Source organism: Cyphomyrmex costatus, unplaced genomic scaffold (genome assembly GCF_001594065.2).
Source record: "Cyphomyrmex costatus isolate MS0001 unplaced genomic scaffold, Ccosl1.0 scaffold33, whole genome shotgun sequence".
In the NCBI taxonomy this organism is placed as follows: domain Eukaryota; kingdom Metazoa; phylum Arthropoda; class Insecta; order Hymenoptera; family Formicidae; genus Cyphomyrmex; species Cyphomyrmex costatus.
The window spans coordinates 375,058-381,057 of NW_017277450.1; positions in this window are offsets into that span (position 1 = coordinate 375,058).

Genomic DNA, 6,000 nt, shown 5'->3' on the forward strand with positions numbered 1-6,000 from the left:
TATCTTTCAGAAATATTTTTATTTCTTGTGCACACAAAAGATAGAATTTTATTTTTGACTTGCCAATAATAATGATGTCTTCTATATGGTAAAATATCTGGTTCATTCTTTAATTTCGTAGTGATTTATTCGTTTAATCTTTTCAGTGAATAAGAAGTTCTTTTAAGAACAATAGAACAAAGCGAATAAAAAAAATTGACGAATGCTCTGTCATAAGTATTTGAAAGACTTTAAAGTTATTTCAGGAATTATTTGATCATGTGAAGAAATTGATAAAGTAAACTCGAAGCGCGAATGAAGATTGAGAATTCTGCGTCCACGGGGGAACGAATAAAGCAACGGAGTTAGCTCGCGCGCTGCGAAAAGCGGTTGCGTAAATAAATTCCAGTTGAACGGCTTAACATGTATCGCGCGGCAGCTACGTCTCTGCAGAGGCAGCTTTGTTAAAAGACGTTGCGCCCGAGGGAGTAACCTGAACGAGGTACGGAATGACGAGGAGGAAAATAAGAAAGACCCCGGGTGGCGGGTTCTGGTAGCGGCGACAGCGACTGTAGTACCGCACCAGGCAGTAATAAAACGTGACGGAAAGATGGCGAACAATAACGACGCTGCAGGTAGCTGGCTGGATATCTGCCAACTAAAATTTTCACGGAGCTAAACGAAAGACATAGAAAAGTTAACGGACGAGCAGAAAAAACGAAGACGTATCGAAGATAGGAGTAGCGTGGATCGTTCAGCGTTAACCCCTTCAGACTCTGCATCATTATTGTTTGAAGACATCGTTTGTTGAAATTATTTAATTCTATCGATATCATCTGAGATTTAATGTACATAATAATGTATCTATTTTGGAAAAATAGTCAAAATTGAAATGAAAAAAGAAATGTTTAACATGGTTCTAATAAAACCAGGTCTGAATGAGTTAAGAGCTGACTCTGAGGAGAAAACTTATTTACACACCTTATTTGCAGTGCGGATATATATATCTAATTTCTACTATATATTGTCTTATAGAAGAAATATTTTGCTTGAAATTTTTTTTGATATTTTACGAAGCTACGAAACTTCCAAAAGATTTTGCAATTTGGCTCTTAAAAATATTATAATAAATAAAATAAGTTGTTCCTTACTTGTGATATAAAACACGTCATCACACTGATATTTTATCTCCTAGAAGTAATATTGCATTGTGAAACCTTTTCAGTTTCTTTTTTATAAAGCTACAAAGGCGCACACAGAGTCGCCAAAGATTTTGCAATTTGATATTCTTAAAACATTATAATAAAATTATCTGTACCTGAACTGTACTATGGTATAGAATGAGATATCAAAACAAATTATCATTTTTAAAAAGAAACGCTCTCTTACGAGTCTTCAAGCGGCGATTTTTCTGATTACGAATATCATTTATATTGCGATTGTCTCAATGCTTTATCTGTAATTTGAAGCAAGAAATGTGCTTCGATAGAGGTTTTCAACGTGACTCTTGGCGGTCTTAAGAACCTTAAACATGCATAATTTCCTTCCTTCTCTTTTATCTCATCGTTCACCTAGGTAATTGAACGGAAAGAAACAAAAGGCATTTGCCGTAATGATTTAGCCGAGTGAGATAAGAAAGGAAGACGTGACAGGTATTACCGTCGCGTTGGTATCGGATACACGCCAATCGAAGTGAGACGCGGCATCAGGAAATGTAGGACAAACGGGAAGGTGAACGCGGACGAATTACGTACATGGTGCGTGTCGCCGAGCGTAAGATTGATTATCTCCGGTGGTTAACAATTTAACGCGAGGTGAAAACGCCGGCATCACGTTATGCGGCGCGGCGACTCGGAAAGATGTAAAAGACGCGCGAGGGAGTAAAGAAAACGGCGAAGGTGAAGTAGGGTGGAGCAGTGTGGAGAAAGTAGGTGGAAGAAATACAGACAGAATAGCGGGCGCAGAGAGCGCGTTGCACAGCGGCGCGTAACAAAGGTATGGCATATACGAGAGAACAATAAGGACGGCATCGCGCGGGATGTCTGCCAAGTAAAACTCGACGGAGTACGAAGAATAAGAACACCGAAGACCCGCCATCTCCTACCGCCTCCTCCACCCGATATCCACCGCATCAGCCCCTTAATCTCTGGCGGTGTGATAACGTCGACGCAGCATTTTGCATGCTAGACTGCCGCCGCATCCATTCTCGTTTCTCTCCTACCCTCGCCCGACGCCGGGCGTCTATTCGACGACTCCCTCACGTCCTCTCGCCCTCGTCCTCGCGAGCGCGTGTTTCCAAACGCGTATGCCGGCATCAGCGAGCTCTACCACCATCGCCACCGCAACCACCACCACTGCCGCACTGTCGTACTTGCTGCTACCGTAATCTACTACCTGCTCAAGCTAGTCTGGCCTGGCTTTATTGCCTATGTAGCGGCTTCCGAGACCCTCCCCAAAGACCCCGAAGTACGATGTCGCGCTCGTGTGCAAAGCTGTGGTGGTATCGTATTCTCTCTCGTCGATAATCGAACTTCACCGAATTGCGATCTGTGTATCTTCATCTTCCGTAAAACGGAGAACGGCTACGGTCTACTAACTTTAAGATGTGAGCTTCCAGTTTCGATACGCGCGTGGACAACTAATGCCGCGCACGTACGAAGAATAATTACTCGACCGTATCAAAGGGATGTCCGTTGGGAGGCACATTGAGAGTATCATGTTTACGGCCTTCGTGCCGACCCTCTAAGGCCCCGAAGTAGTACACGCACGGTATTGCTCGTAGAGAAGAAACGTCGATCGTAAAAGCGGTTGTTTCATTGAGTAAATTATGTTAGTAGTCTGTTAAGAAATATCGCGGGAACATCGCGATATTTCTTAGACCGCATAATAAGAGAAAAGGAAGAAAATAACACGGGAAATTAACTAATGGCTCTCTCATCCTTTTTCTCCATTCTCACGTCAAAGCAAAAAAACCGTAGTAGCGTCAAGCGCGCGCGAGTCAACTTCCTCAACATCGCGTAATAATTTCCGTGAAGAAGAAGATTTCTCCCGTGAACGTCGGATGTCATCCGTGTGCATCGTCGAGCCCCCGCGTTCGTCGAGGATAACGAAATAAAATTCAAGAATTGCCAGTTCCCGGGCGGAACAGTGGCACGGTGTGGCGGCAGAAACGGTGTTAACGGGCAGTCGGATAGTGTGGGTGGTTCCACAGTCACGCATTAGGAGGTCGCTCTCTCTGTTCCGTGGCCCCTCTAGGCTCGTACGTTTCAATTTGTCCCCGGCCTCTGATGTAACCGCGCGGTCTCATTAGTCGACGGGACGAAGGAACGGGAGATGGCTCCGTCTCTGTTTCATCCCAACGTGCGGCTTCGTCGCTCAACCGTGGCGCGCCACCCTCTCACCCTTTCCAACTCACGTCCTCTTTCTCTCTTTCCTTCTACCTCTCGTCGCTCTCTACAATCAACCTTACCGCCGCAGCACTATTCCCGACCTAACTACCTCTTCGCTACGACCACCATCGGCAACGTCACCACTACCATCACCATCGTCTACTACCGCGCGTCCGCGGGTATCAGTCTATATACCCTTCACGCTTCGATGTAAGGTACGGACAAACAATTACTTGTTCCACCCTCGTAATTGGTATGCCAGGAAAGAAGCCTCTATCCACCTGTCGGCTCTGCCACGTAAGACTTCTCGAGAAACTTTAGTCCACGGAACGGTAGAACCCCCATCCACTGGTTCCCTCGAAAGCTTCGCCGAGCAAGCAGAGGAGCTTTCAGGGAATCGAAATTGCGTCCCGCCGAATGAACGAACGAACTCCTGAGCTAGGGCTTCTATGTTTTTATGTTTTACTTTTAGATCTATCTTTATTTTCCTGGGTTTCTTTCTCTTTCCCTCTTTTTCTTTGGTTTTTTTTCCCCCGTCAGGGTTGATGTCAAATAAAGTATTCTTTTGTTGGCGATGTTTTCTCATGACTGCGATTCTCGATACCAACGCGAAACAGAAATAATTGTCTCTCCGAAATACACGCATATGCCACATATCGTTCTCGAATGATCAACGTTCCATAACGAGGACAATAGTAGCGGTTATAATTATACCGATCGTAATTGCACGTAGAGATAACAGTAATTTATTATTGGCTCATATATGTATATATATATGTATATAGATATTTAACACGTGAATACAACGTACGTCAATGATTAAAGGAAGAAATTTAAAGATACGTTTGTATGATTAAGTTAGCTTGTTACAAAATTTTAAGTAAATTCGACTACCACACTGTATCATCAAATACCTGATTGGCTTGATATGATAAGCAAACGTAATTACGTATTGTCTTTACAACGCAGCAGTAATGCAACGTGCACTTGCTGTAATAGAATATGGAAGCGTCGTATCAATTTGCGAATGGCAACTAATACATACAACGCGGTTTGAGAGATGATGGTTCCGTCATCAGCGGGTCCTCGCAATATAAGCAATTAAGTGCGTAATTATATGAAACCGCACACGCCTGCGGCAACGGGTACCACAAATTCATTCGACGTGAACCACAAAGCAAATCACTGTCATGCGAAACGCGCGCTGGCAGCCTGTCAAGCGTCGCGGAAAAAGTTTCGCCGAAATGTTAATAGTGGTCGACGTTTCCGTAGCGTTTATCAGTGCGCTTCCACAATGGAATAAGAGTCGGATTATGACGTGGCGGAAACGTGAAAATCTCATTGTGTTCTTTCGCTTACACAAAATTATGATCAATTATACAGAGAGTAACTCTGCTCAGTGAAAAGAAAGAAAGAGCGAATTATAAATCTTTTCATGAAATATATATATGTACATATTAATTCTTAATTAGTATTTATTACATTTAGCACACAATGGTGCTGAAACAAGATTATTGTCTTTAATTGCTGCTTTTATATTTAGCTATTTTTACAGCTTTTATTTCTCTTTATTCGTTTTTCTTGCAGACGTAAAAGAATTCATTGCTCCATACATTTGACGATTTTTGCAGATTTAACATTTTTACTATTTATTGTTAAAAAATTCTAATAATTCACATGTTGGTTTTTCCGATGTATTTCCATCATACTTTTCTCATTCGCGAAAAACTGTTTACCGTAATCGAACGTATCTGAGAGAGACGGACCCGTAGAATATGTTTGCTCTAATAGTACTGGGAACATGGAACGTAATTTTCTTCTCTGTGTACAAGCTCCGTAATACTCGACATTTCCACGGTATCTCTGATCAGGGCCGGCGTTAGAACTTTCTGAAAGCGGTTAAACGTTATAATATAGTAATATAATAGTAAAACATATCAAAATTTTCAATTCTTTTCTGCAAGCTTTTACCTGTTCAAGTTTAAACACATATTAATGACATATTTAAAAAATTGTTGTACATAATGGAGTTAATATTGTAGACTTTTCACAAATTTATTCAATTAAAATGTATATAATAAACGTTTTTTAATGAACCCCTCTTAAGGGGATCCTAAAATCATCTGTATTATACCGAGTACTAACTCTCGTATAATTTTTGCATAACAATTACTTTTTTCCTCTTTCACTTTGAAAAATCCTTTTTCAGGATTAAAGTAAACGCATTAATATGTGCCTGTGAGGCGAAGTCTATGCTGAAAATGACAAAAAAATTTTGAAATTGAGTTTTTTACTACCTTAGTTCAATATGGCGCTCCATAGCAGTCACGTCGTTGCACATCGCGATATTTGCTTCATATAAAAGCTATGTAATCTGTATTTACGAAATAGTAGTCTACAGATTGGTAGTTTGCATGAAGAAACAGTGTGGAGTTCTTAAAATTAGACTTAGATGTCTAATTAAAAAGTAATTTTTACATAAAAATTTAAGTGTGGCATTCGTAAGTGAGATATTGATGTAGTGATATGTCAATGACACGTAATCGTCTGTGCGTGTAAGTGCTATATGACTAATCGTCTTTAGAATCCTCTTAAGGATGTGCAGTTAGATATATCTTTATATCTTATGAAA